At 41.5% G+C, this 7,317-nt stretch overlaps 2 pseudogenes; both read right to left on the bottom strand.

Moving 5' to 3' along the window:
- Positions 1–2,320: 2,320 nt before the first annotated feature.
- On the bottom strand, positions 2,321–2,437 carry LOC145397319 (5S ribosomal RNA; annotated as a pseudogene).
- A 1,896-nt stretch (positions 2,438–4,333) lies between these two features.
- LOC145397321 (5S ribosomal RNA) lies at positions 4,334–4,453 on the bottom strand (annotated as a pseudogene).
- Positions 4,454–7,317: the final 2,864 nt, after the last annotated feature.

The raw sequence follows: 7,317 nt of genomic DNA, 5'->3' as shown, positions 1-7,317 counted from the left end.
AATAGTGATGAATATATACCGGAAGTTGAAGATTATCTCTTGGTTCAAATTATTCTATTAAGTATTTCAACCTCTCCTTATTAACAATCATGGAATAATGATAATGTCAGTGTCAATGATTGATTAATCAAAGCACTTATGCTGCCTATGAGGAATTATTGTACCAACAATGTATTTTTTTACAACAGAAAAAAATAACCGCAACTTTTTGGAGGGGGGTGTAATGCCAAACCTTATAAATGTATATACAGGGGTGGCGGCTTTAAACCGGTGGTTTAAACCAAGCATTTTGTTTGTTTTTTTTACCAAATCTCTCTCTCTCTCTCTCTCTCTCTCTCTCTCTCTCTCTCTCTCTCTCCTACAATTAAATTTAAAAAATTTTCAATTGCAAAAGTAAAAGAGGTCTTCCATGTTTTACTAAACCTTAACTTAGTGATTAGAAAGCATGTGAGACAAGTGTAGCTGACTGATAAAAGTTAATATAAGCATGTGAGACAAATGTAGCTGGCTGATAAAAGTTGATAAAAGCGTGTGAGACAAGTGTAGCTGGCTGATAAAAGCTTATAAAAGCATGTGACAAGTGTAGCTGGCTGATAAAAGCTTATAAAAACATGTGACAAGTGTAGCTGGCTGATAAAAGCTTATAAAAGCATGTGAGACAATTGTAGCTGGCTGATAAAAACTTATAAAAGCATGTGAGACAAGTGTAGCTGGCTGATAAAAGCTTATAAAAGCGTGTGAGACAAGTGTAAGTGGCTGATAGAAGCTTATAAAAGCGTGTGAGACAAGTGTAACTGGCTGATAAAAGCATGTGAGACAAGTGTAGCTGGCTGATAAAAGCTTATAAAAGCATGTGAGACAAGTGTAGCTGGCTGATAAAAGCTTATAAATGCGTGTGAGACAAATGTAGCTGGCTAATAAAAGCTTATAAAAGCATGTGAGACAAGTGTAGCTGGCTGATAAAAGCTTATAAAAGCGTGTGAGACAAGTGTAAGTGGCTGATAAAAGCATGTGAGACAAGTGTAACTGGCTGATAAAAGCATGTGAGACAATTGTAACTGGCTGATAAAAGCATGTGAGACAAATGTAGATGGCTGATAAAAGCATGTGAGACAAATGTAGCTGGCTGATAAAAGCATGTGAGACAAATGTAGCTGGCTGATAAAAGCATGTGAGATAAATGTAGTTGGCTGATAAAAGCTGATAAAAAACATGTGAAACAAATGTAACTGGCTGATAATAGCTTGCTTTAAGACTAAATCAGGAAACGTATTTTCACTTTTATGTCCTACTTCATGAACTGCTTGTCCTCAAACTGCTCAGCACAAAAAACAACTTCTAAATAGAGACTCGGATGTTCTCCCCAGGAGAGCTACCTTCCTCAAAATTCTGGACCCATCTCCTTGACCTCTAAGTTAACAACACTCAGTAACCCTAGTAGTCCATAGATAAAACACTGAGAAATTATGTAGCATGAGGAACATAAAAAGAGCCTGATACCCTAGAACAACGCTCAGTAACCACTTGTAGTGTCTAGATAAATCACGGTGAATATAATACCAAAGCAACATTGACAGAAAAACCAACCAGATCAACATTTCTGATAATTTCATCAGCGTGAACGTAGTTCTGATTGTCAATATATCACTCATCTTTCCCTGTCCTATTTGGAATCGAAAAAAGATAATCCCGGCCTTTTTGGCATAGAATTTCTGCAGTTAACAGAAGCACAAAACTAATTGCATGGCATGATGTTTACATTCTCCAGCTCTGTTTCCGCCCCGCCGCCTGGGGTCGCCACTGTCACCCAGAGTTACACGGGGATGGTGCGACTGTCCCCCCATATCTATCTCTATACTCTCTGGTAATACGTCAGACGTCCAGGATGATGATGGTCAAGAGTTTTCAGTATTGCTTTTTTAGGAAGTAATTTTTTAAGCATTAGAGCGAGTATACCGATACGTAGGCTATTTTTATTTTTCTGTATAGTTTCTTCTATAGTTATCTGGTATGGTGCCTCATAACAGCAGATTTTTTGTTTTGTTTAACCCTACAACGGAGACTTTCGTTCAACCGATTATGCTCGAAACCCTGTGTGCTTATGTTTAAAATATCGATCTAGACTCCTTGTACTTACAGGATACCCCTATATTTGGTAGACACTTGAATTCTGGAGTAATCAAAATGAAGATTTTTTCATTCATTCATAGCCAGATGCCATGTATCCCAAACGGGGTGGCCAAGGGCTTAGCGTTAATTGTTTTACAGGGAGGGGCACTAATCCTCCACCAACCCCACTTGACACATAGGGAGAACGTTATGCCAACAGCATCTGGTGTTCCCAGGCGGTCATCCATCCAAGTACTAACCAGACCCAACGTTGCTTAACTTCGTTGATCGGACGGGAAGCGGTGTACTCAACGTGGTAAAATTTATCTTTTTTTGTCACACATTCGTTAATCATACCATAATGTTCAGCTTGTTATTGTTATTTTTTCTTTTAATGGTAGGTGGGGGGACGCACCTTCCACTCACTCGATGTAGTGCTGCTCTCAGGTGACTGACCTTTCCTCTCCTTCCTTCTCTCCCTTCTTCCTGTTCTTTCTTTCCTTCATTCTTTCCTCTCCCTTCTGTCTAAGGGTGACACAACACTGAGTGGCAAGCCAAATGCATTCCCAAACACCAGGAAACCATGTACTACGCTGAGTGGTAACCATATATTGTGGCGCCTCGTTGTTTAATTGGTAATAAAGACGCTCCAATTGGATTGAGCCTGTGCAGGTTTATATCCAAGGGATGGTTGCTGTTTATTGCTCACGTAATGCAACTCAGGAATGACTGAGGCTGGACACTCTCCTCTTAAATGTCAGGGCCAACTTGCCTAGCCTCGGGCCCCTACGCTCCTCATGGGGCAACACAGGATTGGATGATGAATGAATATTACTTTTTTTTTTTTTTTTTTTTTAGTTTATTCCTCCTGGGCTATTACTTTTCAATATCTCTGTTACCCTACGCACTTCCATAGAATACGGGGGTTTCTGGTTGTATGGTTGTAAATCCAGATAATGAGAAGGAATTGAATCACTTACTCCAATTTCAGCTCACAAGAAAATAGGTTAAAGGTAAATAAAACGTACTGTACTTTTCGGTATTCTGTTCATTGTTGTAATACACTGGATTCGGAGATGCCAGCTTACATAACGAGGACAGAGGAGAGTAGATTTTTTTTTTTTTTTTCATTTACGTCCCATCTGTTTTTTATAGAAAGTTTTTCAGGTCTCTGTAATTTAGTTCCACTTAATTTCTGTTCTGGCGTTTCCTGCACCTCACAATCAGCTCCGCAAGAAAGATCAGGATGGCGAAAAGGTAACTCAGGGCCAAGATGTAGAAGGCTCCCTGCATGTGGTCAGTGTTTAGAGCCAACACCTTCCCAGTGTCGCTGGCCTCAACACCGTCTGTTGTCCCCCTCTGTGGTTTCCTTCGCCTCTGATGGAGTGATAAAATGAATCAGAAGAGCATGAAAACAACGTTTGCATATCTGTCCATTTATCTACATATCTATATGTATCTTTTCTATCTATTTGTCTATCGTATATAGATGGATAGATAGATACATAGATGGAGAAATAGGTAGATAGATAGATAGATACGAGTATATACTCTTGTGTATGTATATATATATATATATATATATATATCATCTCATCTCATCATCCGTTTGAGTGTCCACTGCAGGACCGGCCTAACCCGACTGAAGTCGGGACGATACAGCCAATGTATCTGTACCAAGTGGCTTAGGCTGTCTGATAGAGATTGTATGTAGGGTGAGAAGTGCTTGTAAGTGTAATTGTAGTGTTGGAGTGGCGTTGGATGTGTGTGTAGTCCGTGAAACAAGTGTAATCGGCCCGCGCAAGCCGACTGGGTGCAAGCTCACTTTATAGTAAGCAACATTGGTTAAACCACAGCACCCCTGGTGTCCGCCAATGCAGTACGTGGGCGAGTGAACACTCCCAAAGTTTATTACCCTGGCGGGGTGCTCACCCTGGCTCACCCGTGTACGAAACGCACACTCTACCACTGTACCACAGAGGCTCTATACTGTATATATATATATATATATATATATATATATATATATATATATGTATATATATATATATATATATATATATATGTATATATATATATATATATGTATAATTATATATATATATATATTCATTCATTCATTGCCAGACGCCATGTATCCCAGCGGGGTGGCCAAGGGCTTAGAGTTAATTGTTTTACAGGGAGGGGCACTAACCCTCCACCAACCCCACTTGACATGTAGGGATGCCAACAGCATCTGGTGTTCCCAGGCGGTCACCCATCCAAGTACTAACCAGACCCAACGTTGCTTAACTTCGCTGATCGGATGGGAAGCGGTGTACTCAACGGCCATATATATATATATATATATATATATATATATATATATATATATATATATTGTCAGATGCTTCACTCTCGTTTGGGATGGCCACAAACAAATCGCCTCCACGTCGCCCTGTCCCCCGCCATTTCACTGACCTGCTCCCAACTCACACCCCCCTCTCTCATATACTTCTCCACCCCATTCCTTCATCTCATCCTCGGCCTCCCCCTCCCTCTTCCCCCCTCTATCTCACTCACATACACTCTCTTCGTCAGTTTCTCACCCTCCATTCTCTCCACATGGCCAAACCACCTCAGTGTGTTCCTCATAACGCATCCTATCACATCCACATCCACACCACAATGCTCCTTTATATCCTCATCCGTCAGCCTGTCTCTCCATGTGACTCCACAGGCTCCTCTTAAATAACTCATTTCCACTGCTCGCATTCTTGACTTGTGTCCTTCCAACAACGTCCAAGCTTCACTTCCATACGTTAGAGTTGGTATCACAATACTGTCATGTAGTAACTTTTTCACTTCCATGCTCACTTCCCTGTTTCTTATCACTGCTTTCAAAGAACCAGCAACCTTTCTTCCCTGCTGTACCCTTTCAAGCACTTCATCCTCCAAACCTCCATCCTTACTCATCACACCACCCAAGTACTTAAACGTACTCACATTTTCCAATTCCTCACCATCCAACCTCGCTATACATTCACTGACTTCACCTCTCTCAAAGACCAGCACTTTACTCTTCCCTACATTCACCTTTAGATTCCGTTTCTTACACACTCTCCCAAACTCATCCACCAAGCCTTGCAGCTCCCCTTTGCCTTCACTCAACAACACAGTATCATCTGCAATCAACAGTACAGGGAGTTTCCAAACACTATCCTTTCTCACCAGGGCCAATCCAACATCCACTACCCTACCTTGTACCTCTTTTATTACCTCATCCATGTACAGATTGAACAACAATGGAGACATAACACATCCCTGTTTCAACCCAACCTTCAAAGAGAAAAATTCACTTAGTTCATCATCCACACGCACTGCAGCTTTAGCACCATCATACATACTCTTCACAGCATTCAACAACTTCCCGTCTACTCCATATATTCTTAATACTTTCCACAATCCTTGTCTATCCACCCTGTCATATGCTTCCTCCATATCCATGAAAGCCCCATACAACTTCTTTCCCTTCTCTAGAAACTTTTCCACTAAAGATCTAAGAATGAATATCTGATCTCCACAACCTCTTCCCTTCCTAAAGCCTCCCTGTTCTTCTCCAACTAATTCCTCTGTTCTTTCTGTAACTCTGTCAGTAAGTATCCTACCGTATACTTTTCCCGTTATACTAAGACGACAAATGCCCCTATGATTACCACACGCTTCCTTTTTCCCTTTTCCTTTGTACAAGGGCATAATTATACCCGACTTCCAATTCTCCGGGACTCTACCTTCCTCCCAGGCCAATCTGCACAACTTCCACATCCATTCTACTACTATCTCTCCCCCATGCTTCAGCATTTCACCACACACTCCATCAATTCCTGGGGCTTTCCCCAATTTAACTTTCTTCATTGCTTCCACAACTTCTATCCTACTGATTTCTTCCTGTCTTCTCACCTCCCTCCTTCTCCCAGCCATTCCCCAGCCACTTATACTCGCATTACTTTCATCCTCTATGTTCAACAATTCCTTAAAGTGTTCTCTCCATCTGCTCACTTTTTCTTCATCCTCCACTAGTAATCTACCATTTTTATCTTTCACTCCCCTGTTAACCTTACTTCCACCCTGTCTTACTCTCTTCACCTCTTTCCAGAACATTTTCTTACAGTCTCTCCACTTTACACTCAAATTCCTTCCAAATTCCTCATCCACTCTCTTCTTACCCTCTCTTACTAATCTTTTCAACTCTCTCTTTCTACATATAACTCTCTCTTCCGCCTCTCAACTTCTTCCACGCCCCTATTTCTCATCCATTCATTGTATGCTTTCTTCTTTTGTGCCACAGCCTGTCTCACCTCTTTAGTCCACCACGCTGTTCCTTGCACCCCCCTCCATCTTCTCTTCCTCCCACACACCACACCACATGCTGCACATATTTCTTCCGTAAATATCCTGCACACACCTTCCACGTCCCCCATCTGCTCCATTTCATATTTGCCCAATCGTTCCTCCACTTCTCTCTTATACTCTGCCTTTTTCTCATCCTCATGTAACCTTTCCACTCTCCTTGCAACTACTTCTTCCTTTCGTCTTTTCCTTCTTGTATTCCTCCATCTTACTTGGATCCTAATTCTGGCCACCACCAACTAGTGGTCAGAAAGTCCACTCCCACAACCTCTATAAGCTCTTGCATCCATTACACATCTTTGCATCCTTTCATCCACACACACATAATCAATCATTGCCTTCCTTTCATTCAGTTCACCACCCACCCTTCTCATCACTTGCCATGTATACCTGTGGATCATTTTATGCCTGAAGAGGGTATTGGCTATCACAAACCCCCTCTCAGCACAAATATCCACAAACGCACTGCCATTCTCATGTATCTCAGCAGGCACACCCCACTCACCAACTATTCCATCCACCTTCACATTCCCTACTTTACCATTCATATCACCGATCAAAAACACTCTCTCATTCCTTCCAAACTTTTCCAGGTACACTTCCACATTTGTCCAGAACTCTTCTCTCACTCTGCTAGCACGATCTTGGGTTGGCACATACACACACACAATCGCCCACATTTGTATTCCAACTTTCAACTTAACCCACACAATCCTTGACCCAACTGATCCATACTCTCTTATGCTCTTCTTCCATCTTTTACTCACAACTATACATACACCTTCTTTTGTCCTCTCATTCTCACCTACTCCTGCACAT

Source organism: Coenobita brevimanus, chromosome 40, assembly GCF_032717465.1.
Source record: "Coenobita brevimanus isolate Jiangsu-jjx chromosome 40, ASM3271746v2, whole genome shotgun sequence".
Taxonomy (NCBI): domain Eukaryota; kingdom Metazoa; phylum Arthropoda; class Malacostraca; order Decapoda; family Coenobitidae; genus Coenobita; species Coenobita brevimanus.
This window is presented reverse-complemented; position numbering and strand designations above follow the sequence as displayed.